The sequence below is a fragment of the Scylla paramamosain genome, unplaced genomic scaffold (assembly GCF_035594125.1).
Source record: "Scylla paramamosain isolate STU-SP2022 unplaced genomic scaffold, ASM3559412v1 Contig91, whole genome shotgun sequence".
In the NCBI taxonomy this organism is placed as follows: domain Eukaryota; kingdom Metazoa; phylum Arthropoda; class Malacostraca; order Decapoda; family Portunidae; genus Scylla; species Scylla paramamosain.
This window is the reverse complement of record NW_026973756.1, coordinates 90,001-97,365: the sequence shown is the minus strand read 5'-3', so window position 1 is coordinate 97,365 and position 7,365 is coordinate 90,001. Positions and strand designations below refer to the sequence as shown.

At 45.0% G+C, this 7,365-nt stretch overlaps 1 long non-coding RNA gene across 2 annotated transcripts; it reads left to right on the top strand.

The window, feature by feature from the left end:
- The first annotated feature begins 241 nt into the window (after window positions 1–241).
- On the top strand, window positions 242–4,150 carry LOC135098903 (uncharacterized). Of its 2 annotated transcripts, none has more exons than XR_010267487.1 (3): window positions 242–399; window positions 2,633–2,831; window positions 3,296–4,150. It is a non-coding gene; the product is annotated as an uncharacterized LOC135098903 (long non-coding RNA). The 2 variants fall into 2 exon arrangements; XR_010267486.1 differs by having other exon boundaries at window positions 3,293–4,150.
- The last annotated feature ends 3,215 nt before the right edge of the window (window positions 4,151–7,365 follow it).

Genomic DNA, 7,365 nt, shown 5'->3' with positions numbered 1-7,365 from the left:
CCGTCAGCCAATCAGAGCGTTCTATTTTTTCCGTTTTCTTTCTTACTCTTCGTAAAACTGATGTATCTTTCATTTGTTCTTACTTCTTGCCTCACGGTGTATTGGTGTCTTCTACTGCTAATATAACCGTGATTCTTTTTTTTTCTTTTTTATCATTACAAGCCGTATTATGAGTGCGGCTCTGTTCTGAGTGACAATTACCTCAGCACAGCCTCGACCAATCAGCACCAAGTATTCAAGTCACGTGATACTCTCTCCTAGCCGTCTCCTCAGCCATTCGCCCTGCGCCCGCTAACGTGATGTGACGGGTCTCCGGTTGTGTTGCAGCGGTGAGGTGGTGTTGCATCTTTTCTCAGCAGGCGTGTTGTGGTGGATTGCGGTGTGAAGGGAGGGGTGGATGTGAGTATGGCCTGGTAGTAGATAGGGAGGAGTGGATAGTGGAAGAGAGATGTGGAGAGTAGGATGGTGGAAGGGGTAGGTGGAGGTGACTATGGCAGACGTGACTGGGTCAAGGTGGTGGTTGTGGTGGTGTTTGGTATGTGTGTGGTTGTAGAGGATGGAAGTGGTTGCCTAACTAGGGTGATGGTGGTGGTAGTTGCGGTGGGGGGGGTGGAATGTTGGTGGAAGAGTGTTGGTAGTGATGGTGAAAGTGACTGGCTTGTGGTGAAGGTGGTTGTGATTGTTGGGGATGGTGGTGGTTGTGTAATAGTGGTAGGAATATCGGACTTAACGGTGTTGTGGTTGGTGGGTGCGGTTGAGGGCGCTGTGCATTCCCAGGCCCATTGTGGCGTTATTATTGATTTCCGACAAGTAACGTAATCATTAGAAATGATGTGAATAGTGAGAAGAACAAAATGAGGTAGGTTATTACCACGTAGTGTGTAATGGCTTAAACTATAATAATACCCAGGCCTTCCTTCTCTCCCCTCCCCCTCCCCTCCCCTCCCCTCCCCTCCCCTCCTCTCACATCCCGTTCCCTTCCTCCCCTGCCCGCCACCCTCTCCCCACTCTTCCTCGCCTGCTCTCCCCTGCTCCTCGTGTTCTAGGTGGCTGTTACCTTATCTGATTTAATATAATAATGGTTTTTATTTGAGATCGAAGCTCCACGTAATGAAAGGTCTGCGGTTTTGATTACTATTATTGGACTATTTATGTAAACTTACAATACAAAATTAACTCTATTGGGAAATGAGTGTATATTTAAAACAATTCCATCTATATAATGACCTGTGTGATGTGACATCAGCGAGAGAGAGAGAGAGAGAGAGAGAGAGAGAGAGTAATAATATTAGTAGATGAGGCAATATTTTAACGTTATTGAGAGAGAGAGAGAGAGAGAGAGAGAGAGAGAGAGAGAGAGAGAGAGAGAGAGAGAGAGAGTAATGATATTAGTAAATGAGGCTATATTTTAACGTTATTGACTCTTTGATAATGAAAATTAGATGACTGAGATTGCAGTTAAGTAAGTTGAGAAGTTGAGCAAATAAATACAAGCAGGCTGTCTGTCTGTCCGTCTTTCAATCAATCAAACAGTCAGTCTGTTGATGGAGGACTGGTGGAGAGAGCAGCCTGTGTCTGTCTGTCTGTCTGTCATTCGCTCAGTCAGTCAGTAAGTCAGTTGATGGAAGACTGGTGGAGAGAGCAGCCTGTGTTTGTCTGTCTGTCTTTCAGTCAGTCAGTCAGTCAATCTGTTGATGAAGGACTGGTGGAGAGAGCAGCCTGTGTTTGTCTGTCTGTCTTTCAGTCAGTCAGTCAGTCTGTTGATGGAGGACTGGTGGAGAGAGCAGCCTGTGTCTGTCTGTCTGTCTGTCATTCACTCGTTCAGTCAGTAAGTCTGTTGATGGAAGTCTGGTGGAGAGAGCAGCCTGTGTTTGTCTGTCTGTCTTTCAGTCAGTCAGTCTGTTGATGGAAGACTGGTGGAGAGAGCAGCCTGTGTTTGTCTGTCTGTCTTTCAGTCAGTCAGTCTGTTGATGGAAGACTGGTGGAGAGAGCAATCTGTGTCTGTCTGCCGACGTGATTCTTGCTTCCATTATTTCATTATATGAAAAATACAAGAATGGGAAGTATTGGTTTTATTTATTGATTGACTGATGTGTGGTGGTGAAGGTGGTGGTGGCATTAGTAGTATTTAGGTGTTCAACTTAATAGGGAATGAAGGTAATGCGTATGCGCTGGTGGCTTGAAAGTAACAAGTGGTGATGAAAGGTGGTGGTTTGAGATGGTGGCAGGGCCTGTTACCACCTTCACTGTCCCAAGTCAAGGAGGGAGGCACTTCATTATTGTTACACCTGCTATTTTACTCACCTACTTCTCTCTCTCTCTCTCTCTCTCTCTCTCTCTCTCTCTCTCTCTCTCTCTCTCTCTCTCTCTCTCTCTCTCTCTCTCTCTCTCTCTCTCTCTCTCTCTCTCTCTCTCTCTCTCTCTCTCTTTTATATTTGCCTGTTGTTCTTTTTCTTCCTCTTCCCAAATCCAATCAAACTATTTTTGTCACCATTTTGAGTGTTAACACAACCTAACCTAACCTTTCTTTGTCTTATTTATTTACTTTTTCTTTTTTTTTTGTATTTCTAAGTGTCTCTAAGCCTTTTTAAGTGGTAACCTACTTTAATGTAACCTCTCATCACTATTGCAGAGGAGATAATTGGTGGGCTGTGTGTGGTGAGTGCCACATTGTCTGTGAGGGACCCCCAGAGCCACACAGCACCAGCTGCAACAGCTACAGCAGCAGCAGCAGCAGGAGGAAATGGCATCCACCTTCTACCTCACCCAGTGTCACTGGGGCCTCCTCCTCCTCCAGCAGCTGGCCAGGGTGCAGGGACAGGATGAGCAAGGTGAAGAGTGGTGGTGGTGGTAGAATTGATAGCAATGTTCAGTATAGTAGTAAAAATGCTAGTAGAGCTCCTGGATTATATATTTTTAGTAGTAGTAGTAGTAGTAGTTCCAGCGTTTGTTGAAATATACTGGTAATTATACACTAATAATAATAATAATAATAATAATAATAATAATAATTAATAATAATAATAATAATACATCTATCCAGCCCATTATTGTTGTGTAGAGTTGAGGTGCAAACAAACACCTGTAAGTGTGACACGACTGCCTTTATTCATCAGTCACACATACAAAACACAACAACAACTAACACATAAACAACAACTACACAATCAACACATCATTTAATAACAAACAGACAACACTAACAAAACAAACTCTGTTAATATTCCTTGTAAATTGTGAAAGAAAACAAAAAAGGAAAACAAAGATGATGATAATGGTGGTCTTTCCCCAGCAGGTGGTGACAGAGAGGGTGGCCAGCTTGTCCCTCCCTCCTGCCACCCAGCCACAGCACTGGCAGTTGCTGCAGTGAGACTGCCCAGGCACAAGTTTGTGCACGTGTCCAGGACGTGAAGGTGATGGGAACGTGTCCTGTAGGAGGGAGCAGAGCTGTAACAGTACCCGAGTCTGCTGCTGTGCTGGGAGAAGGAGAAAAACATCAGCAGTACTTAGTAGTGGTAGTAGAAGTATTCAGCAGTGGTGGGGCTCTGCTGCTGCTGCTGCTGCTGCTGCTGGCAGTGGTGCAGCTGTTCACTCCTCTACAGCTGCTGCCTTCCCTCAACATACTGTGTCTTCCCTCACCTACAATGAACAACTATGAACAATACCTCTCGTGCAATCAGGCAGCGCTCAGCTGTACTCACCGATAGACTGACCACTAAGAATTACCTGTGGGCCACATGACAAGACCCACGCCAGCCAGGCTTGGTTGCCAATCAATAATAACAACAACAACAACAACAACAACATCTCGTGCAATGAAGAACACTGAATAACAACAACACCTCTCCCCTGCATCATCAACAATCAACAACATCTGCTTTGTTTCACTGATGCTGGCCTCTCTCTCTCTCTCTCTCTCTCTCTCTCTCTCTCTCTCTCTCTCTCTCTCTCACCTCACCTCACCTCAGGCCACAGCGCCACAGTATGTCCCCCAACAGTATGTTTACAAACCCACAGTGACTCCCCACAGCCCCTCACCAATAAGTGACCCCCTCACACACACACACACACACACACACAGCATAACATACACAAACGCTGCATCTTGTACAATGGCCACAATAAAGAATGGACACACAAAATGGACAAACTTAATTTTGTTCCGACCTGCGTGAATGTAGTGAGGCTCAACATGTACAAGTGAACAGTGAGGAGTGTATTAGATTCAAGACTCAAAGATATTATACACAAAGTACAGGACACAGGTTGATGATGAGTATGGTGAGTCAAGCATTCATCTGTGGCTGGTCTGCCTCTTGAAGCACAGCACTGACCTCTTGCTCCACTTGTTTCAGCAGCCCCTCACTGATCTGTGTGGCAACAGCAGTACTAGTGCTGTGTTTGTGTGTGTGTGTGTTTAGTTGAAGTCAAGTGGGTTTTCAAGGGTGTTTTTACAGTTGTAGTGACAGATTAACAACATTTCTGCATTACTGACAGGGGAAACATTCTTTTAAAAGGCTGGAGTTGAAGTGACGTGGGTTTTAAAGGGTGTTTTTACGGTTACAGTGACAGATCAACATTTCTGCATTACTCACAGGAGAAACACTCTTAAAAGGCTGTAGCTGAAATGATGCAGATTTTCAAGGGAGTTTTTACAGTTGCAGTGACAGATTAACAACTTTTCTGCATTACTGACAGGAGAAACATTGTTTTAAAAGGCTCTAGTTAAAGTGACGTGGGTTTTCAAGTGTTTTTACAGTTGCAGTGACATATTAACATTTTTGCATTACTGACAGGAGAAACACTTTTAAAAGGCTGTAGTTGAAGTGATGCAGGTTTTCAAGGGTGTTTTTACAGTTGCAGTGACAGATTAACAACATTTCTGCAGTACTGACAGGAGAAACATTCTTTTAAAAGGCTTTAGTTGAAGTGACTCGGGTTTTCAAGGGTGTTTTTTACAGTTGCAGTGACACATTAACAACATTTCTGCAGTACTGACAGGAGAAACATTCTTTTATAAGGCTTTAGTTAAAGTGAAGCAGGTTTTCAAGGGTGTTTTTTACAGTTGCAGTGACAGATTAACAACATTTCTGCATTAGTGGCAGGAAACACTTGAGAAACCCGTCTAAGCATCCCTGTGGCCTTGGAAACATGCAATATTCTAACACAGGGGGAGGGGGAGCCAGATTAAAAAAAAAATTTGAGAACTCAACTTGTTAAACAATGCAAGATTACAAACTTGATTCAATCCTGCAGAAACAATTATGCAGCAAGAATTGGGTGTGAATACCTGACACCCTGGAGCACACACACACACACACACACACACAGCTGGGCCAGTCCTCTGCAGCAGAGTTGGGCAATGTCTGACATCACTTTGGCTGTCCTTGGCGCTGATCCAGTCCAGCAGTGACACTTAACTCACTGTCAGACAGAGAGAGAGAGAGAGAGAGAGAGAGAGAATATCAACAATTTTTATTTACAACAGCAACAACAACAAAAACAACAACTTACTTTCTCTTTTTTCTCCTTCTCCTCCTGCCCTCTTCTCCTTCTCATGCTCTTCCTCTTCTTCCTCCTCCTCCTCCTCCTCCTCTTCCTTCTCTTCCTCCTCCTCTTTCTTCTGTGCTGTGCTTGTCCTCCTCTTCTTCCCAGCTTCCTCCTCTTCCTCTTCCTCTTGTGTCTTCCCCAAGAGTTCAGGGAAGACTGAATCCTTGCCAGTAGCTTCAGGTCCTCTTCAAAACTGTAAGTAGTAGTAGTAGTAGTGACACACACACACACACACACACACACACACACACACACACACACACACACACACACACACACTCCAACCATTTTTCTATCTCTTTCCTCCTCTCTCCTCTCTTCTCCTCCTCCTCCTCCTCCTCCTCATCTTCCTCCTCCTCCTCTCCCCATTGGTGAGTTGCCAGGAAGAGTAAAGAGTCACACACAACTGTAGGAGAGACTTGTAAATAATAAAAAAAATATCCAAGACATTCTCTCCACCTCCCTCTCTTCTTTCCTCCATATCTCCCTCCACAAGTTATCTCCAGGCTTCTCCTCCCTCACAGACCTTCCTCCATGCTCCCTCCATCTTTCCTCCAATCCTGACTATCCTGCAACACTTGCTTCATGATTAAAATAGTGCTTTTGTTAGATAGTCTGACATGACAACCACACATTTTTCCCTCCACCAACCTCTCTTCTCTCCTCCATATCTCCCACAAGTTACCTGCAGGCTTCTCCTCCCTCGCAGACCTTCCTCCATGTTCCCTCCACCTCTCCTCCAACCTTGACACACACACACACACACACTTACAAGTAAAGCAGGGCGACCTTCTCCTCCCGGCCACTGAGATTACAAAGTTTTGCTGGAATGCATCATGTCTTGCTCTGAAGGCTGCCACAACGTCTTCCAAGTTGCCCAACACTACTGCCCAGCCTGCAGTAGTAGTAGTAGTAGTAGTAGTAGTAGTAGTAGTTGTAGTTGTAGTAGTAGTAGTAGTAGTAGTAGTAGTAGTAATGGACAGAGGAAAGAAAGAGGAAGAGAAGAGAGACAAATTCATAACAATTATCTCTTCTTCCTCTTGGTTCCCTCTTCTCTTCTTCATCTTTTTCTCTTTCTTCCTCTCTACCTTTCCTCTTCTTCTTACGCTTTCCTCCTGTGACCTTCAGAACCCCCTGTGACCTTCATTTTGACACACTAACAACATTCACATTTGAAAAACCTAACTTAACCTAACCTAACCTGACCTAACCCGACCTGACCTTGTTGCTGCAGATGCTGGTTGTGAACAAGTTGGTGGTACGTTCTGGTGACCTCACTGGCGTGCTCGTAAAACTGCTGTGCTAACTGTGTCTGCGCCACCACACTGTTGTAGGTGGCTGGCATGTTGAGGCACCCCTCCACCTGTGCCTGCAACAGTAGTAGTAGTAGTAGTAGTAGTAGTAGTAGTAGTAGTAGTAGTAGTAGTAGTAGTAGTAGTAGTTCAATAAAATAAAGCTGAATAAACAAACAAACACACACACACACACACACACACACACACACACACACACACACACACACACACACACACACACACACACACACACACACACACACAATAAAATAACAGAATATCAAGGAGAAAAAGTTGTATTTGGCAGTGGTCAGAGGTGAGGTCAGCCAGGAAGGTGAGAGGTCAGTGGGGAGGGCTGCAGCCTGGGGTGGTACAGCCAGCACAGGGAGAGTGACCACAAGGATGAAGGGATGAGTGCTGCTGCTGCTGCTGCTGCTGCCCACCACAACACACTGAGCCTGCCCTGCTGAAACTCTGAGGGTGGGGGGGAGGGGTTGGAGGTGAAGAAGGCCCTGACACA